Genomic DNA, 9,782 nt, shown 5'->3' on the forward strand with positions numbered 1-9,782 from the left:
AGTCGAGGCGCGCGCATTGGGTCGCGGAGACGGGGCGGGGCGGGGAGTCCCGCTACGCCCCCCTGGATCCCTATGTATCCGCTCCGAAAGGGCAGTTGACCTTCGAAGCTCGGCTTTCCAAAAGCTTGCCTGAAACCCAGAATTTGAGTCGGGTCCTGCAAGAGGCATTGGGAGGTGGTCCCGGCCTGAGGTGGGGACCACGGATACGAGAGAAGGGCTTCTGAGGATGGACTCCGAAAGACCCTATTAGTGGAGGGACTTGTGGTTTACCTGGTGTAAATCGGAGGCATGCCAACCGGGAGGATTGTCACTCTAACCAGATCACGTTTTTTGCCTACAATGGTAACAACTACTTTCTTCCTGCAGAGATGGTGACTGCAAGCCAGGGTGTTTAGGGTGTTTACTTGAGCAGTATCTTAAAGGAGGAGAGAGGGTAAGTTAAATATAATTTCCTGCTACCTCTGTATGCCCCAGTGTCCACAAAACATTATCTCCATTCCCTTTACAGATCTGCTTCTCTTCCTTGCGTTTCCTGCAGGACCACTCAATTGCTGTACACCAAAATTTGTGTGTTTATCCTTGAAGTCTTTCTCTTCTTAATCTCCTACAAGAATCAACACAGATAAATCTTATAAATACAGTCTTGAGTGAAAGAAGGAAATTGCAGCTCATACATAACTCCCAAACAAAAACTTTCCAGTTGCAGCAGCTCCTGCCTTTGAGATACCAAAACTGAAGCCTGTGTTTACCATAACTGATTCTAACCAGGGAAAGCAGATAAGGACTAAGAACTTGAGTAATTCCAGTATGCCAGACCCTCACTGAATTACTGCAAGATGCTGAACAACTAACAGTGGGACTTAACTTAAATCCAGCTCCGAATGGATTTAGGGATGTGTTCCTCCCTATTCAGGTGTAAACTTAAACCTTAGTTATAACCACCGTGATCTAACCCCTGTCCTTTAGACTTAAAGAAATTGAACCACAGAGAATTAAGTAAATTACCTATGATCCTAGTCCTTGCTGGAGCAGTTATTTGAAGTAAGGTCTATCTTTCAAAATCTATACCCTTAACTTCACATTATGTTGCCTCTGTGTCATTCCTCAACCAAAACACACAGCATTTCTGTGTGTGCAGTTCCAGTTACCGTAAAATAAATTGATCTCTGCCCTGTTTCAGTTACAGAGTAAACCAAGTCAATGATTTGTGTTCAGTAATGTTTCTAGTTGGCATTAACATATTTTAGGAAATAGCTCAGCTCCAAACTAGGAGCCCACTGGATTAATTACTGGAACCCTGAACCACAAATGCATCAGTGGAGTGTGACCAAGATTGTGTAAGGGGCAAGATTTTAGTCTCTGGCTAATCAGTAGGTTGTTTTGTTTGTTTGGGTTCTTGTTTGTTTCACAGAGGCCTAGAGTCAGGATTATGTTTGGTAGACACAAATGTATACACACTGATAACCAGAGCGGTAAAGACCATCTGCCACAACAGCTTGTGAAAAAGGAATAGTGCTTCAATTTCAGCATTATTCTATCATTTTTGGAACCTTATTATAACCTTATATATTTGGAACCTCAGACATAAATAGTGGGTGCAAAGAAATCATATGCTAACATAGGCAGTGTGTGACTTTACACACTAAGAAACCCCCAAACAAAAATGCCAAACAAATTCCTGGTTGCAGTATTTCACCTAATGTCTACTGAGTATCCACAGTATCAGTTTCTAGGTCTTTAGGATAGATTTTATAGCTTTGAAGAGCAACATCATCTATTCAATAAATCTTTCTCCAAGCTCCATTAATAAATTTCTCCAGCTCAATTAATAAATGAGATGAAAAAATACTGCCTGTGTTCTCAACCAACCCTATCTGCCACATCTCCTGGGACCTCATATGTTAGAGCCATAACAATAGCAGAAAAAACATGAAGTGTACTAATTATATGCCAAACACTGTATGAAGTGCTTTACATAGATGAACTCATTTAATCTTCATACTAACCCTAAGCACTAGAGACTATTATTATCTCTTGGCTTTACACAGAGAGGAATTAAGGGAGAAAGAGGTTAAGGATAAGGCCACACAGTTAATACACAACAGAGCTGCCCTTTAGTCTGTTCTCAATACAGTAACCAGAACACTTCTGTTAAAGTCAATGGTGTCATTCCTATGCTCAAAACTCTCCAGTGGCCCCCTTTCTCATGCAATGGCCTATAAAGTCCTACATTACATGTTTCATGAACCAGACTACACATCTACCTCCCAGCCTTCAGCTCACTTTCATCTCCGCTTTGCTCATGCTGCTTCAGCCTCCTTGTTTCCACCTCTGAGCACTTGCACCTGTTGCTTCATCTGCCCAGAATTTCCCAGATAATCTCCCAGGTCACTACCTCATCTCCTTTATGTCTTTATTCAAATGTCACTTTCTCGGGGCGCCTGGGTGGCTCAGTTGGTTAAGCGACTGCCTTCGGCTCAGGTCATGATCCTGGAGTCCCAGGATCGAGTCCCGCATCGGGCTCCCTGCTCGGCAGGGAGCCTGCTTCTCCCTCTGCCCCTCCCCCCTCTCATGTGCTCTCTCTCTCTCTCTCATTCTGTCTCAAATAAATAAATAAAATCTTTAAAAAAAAAAAAATGTCACTTTCTCAGTGAGGCCTTCCTGGATCATCTTGTTTAAAATTGCAACACATAGGGGCGCCTGGGTGGCTCAGTTGGTGAAGCGTCTGACTTTGGCTCAGGTTGTGATCTCAGGTGCTGGGATCGACCCCTGCATCGGGCTCCCTCCTCAGCGGGGAGTTTGCTTGTCCCTCTCCCTCTGCCTCCTGCTTGTGCTCTCTCTCAAATAAATAAGTAAAATCTTCAAAAATAAAATAAAATTGCAATGCATATGCACTTCACAGCTTATTTTTCTCCATGGCACTTACCTCCATATTTAGTGCTATATAACTTACTAATTGTAAAATCATCTTCCCAACCTAGCATGTAATTTCCTAGAGAATGAGGTTGTTGTTTATGCAGCACTTAGAATAGTGCTTGGCACACAGTGGATGCTCAATAAGCATGTGTTGAATGAATGAGCAGATGTGGAATAAGAGAGGCTCGTCTGCAGAAAGAATGAAGACAATATGCAGAGAGGAGACAAGAGGGAGAGATTGCCCTGACCGCACCCTGTCCCTATCTGAGCTCTGGTTCTCTTCCTACCCCAGCTTCTGTCAGATGTACTTATGTCTGTTATAAAACCATCCCCATGCCCTCTGTTGAAGTTTGGAATAACCAGAGTTGCTTTTTGTTTCTTGCAATTAAAAGTCTCTCTTAGCTGAGATAGCACCCCGTTTCTTCTTCCAGAAATACCTTTTTATCCTTGTCTAAAAACTCAATCTCATTTTTTTATTAAAGTCATCAGTCAAGCTGCCCCTGACTATCCCAGGCCATTGCATGTGTTCTGTGAAAGGGAGGTGTATGCAAAAGGACCTCCTATGTAAAGGAGTCATAAGACCAAAGAGAAAGGCTGACAAGTCTAGCTTGACAAGTCTAGCTTGACAAGAAATGGCTTATTAGGGGGACAGAGTGTTTCTTTGGCTGCCACAATACAAGTAGACTTGCATGTGTCTCCTATTTCCTGGGCAGATCAAGGATGTTATACCCCGAGGGTATACTTAAGGAAAGAATGGGGGGACCAGTGCTCAAGAAGGTTCACATCACAGAACAGTCATCATGGCAGATTTGTCCAAGATAGAATTAGTCTGGTTCATGAAACATGTAATTATTTACCAAAACTTTTGTCTTTTGGGTAGGGATCACACTTTTCCTTTCAGTCCCCAGAATCTAAGGTAGTGCCTGGCACATGGTGAACACTGGATACACGGCTACTGAATAAACAAAGGAGTGGGGAGATCTAGGTAACATGGCACAGTCTGAATTGGGAAAGAGTGAATTTGTCATGAGAATCTGCTCAGACGCAAGTATTGAAGTAGATAATTCAACATTTAGATGGTGAAGACTATATGCAGACTATACATGTCTATGTGGAAAAAAGAAACAACATGAACACGAATCCCCCCAAATAAATTATATAGTTTTATATGACCAATTGTCAATGTAATGGCTTCCAAGGATACTACCAGGTAAGTTCTGCCAGAGGTCACTGAGCAGAGAGGCTCATAGACTGACCTAAAATGCTTGAATCACATGGTTTATTAAATCAATTTAAAAGATGAGGAGGAGAGAGGTGGTTCAAGATGGTGGCATAGGAAGACCCTGCACTCATTTTCTCCCATGGACACACTGAATCTACACCTACATATAGAGAATGACTTCTGAAGAACTAATGTTGATTGAATAGCCTCTGCACAACAAATAGAGGGACCACGTAGAGAAGGGTGGAAGAGACAGAGACATGGTAACAGTGGGACCCACCACCAAAGCAACAACACGCAGCAGGGAGTATTATCACTGAGGAACCCACATGTGGATTTCCTCATCCCTGGGGCACAGCAAAAAACCCCAGCAGTTTGGGCGCTTGGGTGGCTTAGTTGGTTAAGTGTCTGCCTTTGGCTCAAGTCATGATCCCAGGGTCCCAGGATCGAGCCCCACATAGGGCTCCCCACTCTCTCCCTCTTCCTCTGCCCTTCCCCTCCTCCCCGTGCCTGTACTCGCACTCTCTCCCTCTCAAATAAATAAAATCTAAAAAAGAACCCGCAATTTAAAGGCAACTAAACTATTAAGTAAAGGAAATTCATTTATTAACCCTAGCGTGTCTACCAAATGGTGGGAGAACTACTAGAACTCCCTGGGGTTGGAGGTGCCAGTGAGAGCCATGGTTTACATTCCCCCTCCACCTGGATAGCACAGAAGGGAGCAGAGTCCAGGTGCTCTAGCCAGCCTGCTTGGACTCTCCAGTGAGCCCTGGACTCCTAACACACCAACTCCAGCTGTCCACCAAGGTGGTCCCAGCACAGGGTGCTCTGGGACCCCACAGGCCTGCACCCGACTCAGCATTTCACCAGGAATGCCCTGATACCTCATGCACTGGGACTCTCCCAACCAGCACCCACTCGAGCTCAGCCATCCCACCAGGGAGGTCGAGGCACAGAGCATCCCAGCATTCCCAACCCTTGCCAGATCCAGCTCCAGCCATCCACCACAGCAACCCCAGCACAAAACACTTTGGGATCCTCTGTTGCATACCCGTTCCAGGTCCAGCAATCCTGCCAGTGCAGTCTGCACTCACTATAGCCCCAGCTGTCCTGCCAGGGTAGCAGCGACACAGAGTGCCCCAGGATCCCCTGGCCTGCACCTGCTCCAGCCAAGCTACCAGGCACATGCAGCCTACAGAGGGGACACTGCCACACACAAAGTCACTCCTTCAAGACCAAGATAAGTAGCTGTTTTGCCTAATTCATAGAAACACAGAAAGTCAAACAAAATGAGGAGACAGAAGAAAACGTTCCAATAAAAGATAAAACCCCCAAAGGGGAAAACCCTCATGAAATAGATAATTTACCTAATAAAGAGTTCAAAGTAATGGTCATACAGATGCTCACTGAACTTGGGAGAAGAATGGAGGAACACAGTGAAAACGTCAACAAAGACAAAATATAGGAAAGAACCAAAGAGAAGTCACAGAAGTGAAGGTTACAATAACAGAACTGAAAAATACACTATAGGGAATCAACAGCAAATTAAAAGATGCAGATCAGCAATCCGGAAGACAGAATAATGGAAATCACCCAATCGGAACTGGAAAAAGAAAAGAATTTTTAAAAATGAGAATAAGGGACCTCTGGGACAACATCACATGGACTAACATTCACATTATAGTGGTCCTAGAAAAAGGAGAGAAAGGGGTAGAAACTGATTTGAAGAAATAATGGTTGAAAATTTCCCTAACACTTGGGGAACTAACACCAAAGTAGAGGAATCTCAGAGAGTCCCAAACAAGATGAACCCAAAGAGATCCATGCCAGGATATATTATAATTAAAATGGCAAAATGCTAAAGAGAAAATCTTAAAAGCAACAAGAGAAAAACAAAGAGTCACATACAAAGAAAACCTGTATGAGGCTGTCAGCTGCTTTTTCAGCAGAAACTTTGCAGGCCAGAAGAATGTGGCATGATATATTCAAAGTGTTAAAAGGAAAAAAAAAACAAAAACCCTACAACCAAGAATACTCTATCCTGCAAGATTATCATTCAGAACTGAAGGAGAGATAAAGAGTTTCCCAGACAAGCAAAAGCTAAAGGAGTTCATCACCACTAAACTGGTGTTACAAGAAATGTTAAAGGTCTTAAGTGGAAAAGTAGTGGTCGTAACTAGAAGTAAGAAAATATATGAATGAAAACAATCTAACTGATAATGGTAAATATATAGTAAAGGCAGTAAATCAGCCACTTAAAAAGTAAGAAGGTTAAAAGAAAAAAATAGTAAAATCAACTATAACCATAAGAGTTAAGGGATACACAAAATAAAAAGATGTAGGGGCGCCTGGGTGGCTCAGTTGGTTAAGCGGCTGCCTTCGGCTCAGGTCATGATCCCAGGGTCCTGGGATCGAGCCCCGCGTCGGGGTCCCTGCTCAGTGGAGAGTCTGCTTCTCCCTCTCCCTCTGCCTGCTTGTGCTCTCTCTCTATCTCTATCAAATAAATAAATAAAATCTTAAAAAAAAAAATAATAAAAAATAAAAAGATGTATAATAAGGCATCAAAAACATAAAACGGGTGAGGGGAGTAAAAATGTCTTGCTTTTAGAATGTGTTAGAACTTAACAGCTTAAAATAGACAGATATATATATATCAATATCTATATCTATCTATATTTATATATATGTATATATCAATATATAGGAATTTCATAGTAACCACAAACCAAAAACCTATGATACACAAAAAATAAAAAGGAACCCAAACATAACACTAAAGAAAACCATCAAACCACAAAAGCAGTAAGATAACAAAGGAACAGAGAACATGGGGAAAAAAACAAAACAATTCACAAAATAGCACTCATATCAATATTTAATTACTTTAAATGTAAATGGTCTAAATACTAAATATTGAAGAACAAAATTGGAGAACTGATGCTACACAACCTCAAGACTTACTTTCCTACTGTAATCAGGACACTAAGGTGTTGGCAAAAAACAACAAACCCACAACAGATCATTGGAACAGAATAGAGCCCAGAAAAAGACCACCATAAATATAGGTGACTCTCAAACAGCGCCTTAGGGATGCAGACCCTCCACGCAGTCAAAAATCTGTGTATTAACTTTTTTTTTTTAAAGATTTTATTTATTTATTTGACAGAGAGAGACACAGCGAGAGAGGGAACGCAAGCAGGGGAAGTGGGAGAGGGAGAAGCAGGCTTCCCGCCGAGCAGGGAGCCCGATGCGGGGCTCGATCCCAGGACCCTGGGATCATGACCTGAGCCGAAGGCAGACGCTCAACAACTGAGCCACCCAGGCGCCCCTGTGTATTAACTTTTAACTCCCCTCAAAGTTAGCTAAAAGTCTACTACTGACCAGAAGCCTTACTGATAACACAGTTGATTAACACATATTTTGTAATGTGTTATATACTGTGTTCTTACAATAAAGTAAGCTAGAGAGAAAATGTTAAGAAAATCATAAGAGAAAATACATTTACAATACTGTACTGTATTTATATAGAAAAAAAAATCTGTAAGTGGACCTATACAGTTCAAACCCATGTTGTCCAAGGGTCAACTGTACAGTCAACTGATTTTTGACGAAGGAAGAGGCAATAAAACAAAGCAAAGATACTCTCTTCAACAAATGGTGCTGGAACAACTGAATATCCACATGCAAAAAAAAAAAAAAAGTATCTGGACACAGACCCATAACACCTATCACAAAAATTAACTCAGGATGGATCATAGACCTAAATGTAAAATGCAAAACTAGAAAACTCCTGCAAAGAAACCTAAGAGAAAACTGAGATGATATTTGGATATAACGAAGCCTTTTAAGATAGATCAAACACATGACCCATGAAAGAAATAGACAAGCTAGACTTTATTAAAATTAAAAACTTCTGCAAAAGGTATTATCAAGAGAATGAGAAGACAAGCCAGACAGGAAAAAAAATATTTGCAAAAGACATCTGATAAAGGACTGCTATCGAAAATACAAACTCTTAAAACTCAATAGTAAGAGAACAATTTTATTAAAAAGCCAGATACCTTGACACCTCACCAAAGATAGACAGATGGCACATAAGCATATGAAAAGATGTCCTCTAGTAGGCGAAGGGTAAAAACTGTGGTACATATAGACAATGGAATACTGTTGAGCTTTAAAAAGAAATGAGCCATCGAGCCATGAAAAGACACAGAAGAAACTTAAATGCAGGTTACGAGGGAAAGAAGCCACAATACTGAAAAGGCTACAATACTCTGATTCTAACATGTACATTCTGGAAAAGGTGAAACTATGGAGGCAATAAAAAGATCAGTGATTATGGGAAGTCGGGTAGGGGAGATATGAATAGACAGAACACAAGAGTTGTTTCAGGGCAGTGGGAATATTCTGTGGATTGTATTAATATGTCATTACACATTTGTCCCCTACAGTGTACAACACCGAGTGATCCCTAAGGTAAATTACAAACTTTGGGTGATTATGATACAATGATGTAGGTTCATCCTTGGTAAAAAGTGTACCATTCTTGGGAGTGATGTTGATCATGGGGGAGGCTATGCATGTGTAGAGGCAGGGGATATATGGGACATTTCTGTGCATTCCTCTGTTTTGTTATAAACCTCAAACTGCTCTAAAAAATATTAAAAACGTAACAAAAAACCCCAAACCATATGCATCTTTGCTTGTAGGCCTAGATGATTTCCTTCCTGTGAAGGGGCAGTGGCAATTCCAGTGTCCAAATGTTAGAGGTCTCAATTTGCCTGAACGGGAGGGATTCCCTGTTGGCCTCAGGTATTTGACATCCGGTCAGCTAATTCCAATCTACGAATCCTCTATTAAGGTGTCTTTTCAAAACATCCAGGAAATCTACTGAGGAATAAAATGAGAGATGACAAGATTATAATCAGCAGGCTGAATTTAAGACTCTTTGTTAGATTAAGTGAATTTTTGTTGGCCTGAAACAGATGAAAAAAACCTAGGAGGGCACCTGGGTGGCTCAGTTGGTTAAGCGACTGCCTTCGGCTCAGGTCATGATCCCAGGGTCCTGGGATCGAGCCCCGCATTGGGCTCCCTGCTCTGCGGGAAGCCTGCTTCTCCCTCTCCCACTCACCTGCTTATGTTCCCTCTCTTGCTGTGTCTCTGTCAAATAAATAAATAAAATCTTTAAAAAAACAAAAACAAAACAAAAAAAACTGTATATTTTAGGGGCGCCTGGGTGGCTCAGTCGGTTAAGCATCTGCCTTCAGCTCAGGTCATGATCTCAGGGTCCTGGGATCCAGCCCCGCGCCGGGCTCCCTGCTGAGTAGGAAGCCTGCTTCTCCCTCCCCCTACTCGTGCTTGCTTGCTCTCTCTCAAGTGAATACATAAAATCTTAAAAAAAAAAAAAACTGTGTATATTTTAAACTACAATATTTTGAAAAGATCTTTATTTGCTTTATATAACAGTAAAAATTAATATATTACACATTAACATAGTATATATCACCATGATACATAATTAATAAAATGTTGCCTACCAAAAATAGTTTCACCACTGTTAAAAAAAATAAACACATAAAAGTGGTTTTTTTTTTAAGCTGTGCATTTTCTCCAAAAGAAGAAATTTCTAGCTTTTACTTGGGGG

The 9,782-nt window shown here is 41.5% G+C and overlaps 1 long non-coding RNA gene across 1 annotated transcript; it reads left to right on the plus strand.

The window, feature by feature from the left end:
- The first annotated feature begins 105 nt into the window (after positions 1–105).
- LOC145722949 (uncharacterized) lies at positions 106–1,016 on the plus strand. The gene is made up of 2 exons (XR_014147522.1): positions 106–433; positions 509–1,016. It is a non-coding gene; the product is annotated as an uncharacterized LOC145722949 (long non-coding RNA).
- Positions 1,017–9,782: the final 8,766 nt, after the last annotated feature.

Source organism: Leptonychotes weddellii, chromosome 8 (genome assembly GCF_054177405.1).
Source record: "Leptonychotes weddellii isolate Sample4059 chromosome 8, ASM5417740v2, whole genome shotgun sequence".
NCBI classification, from domain to species: domain Eukaryota; kingdom Metazoa; phylum Chordata; class Mammalia; order Carnivora; family Phocidae; genus Leptonychotes; species Leptonychotes weddellii.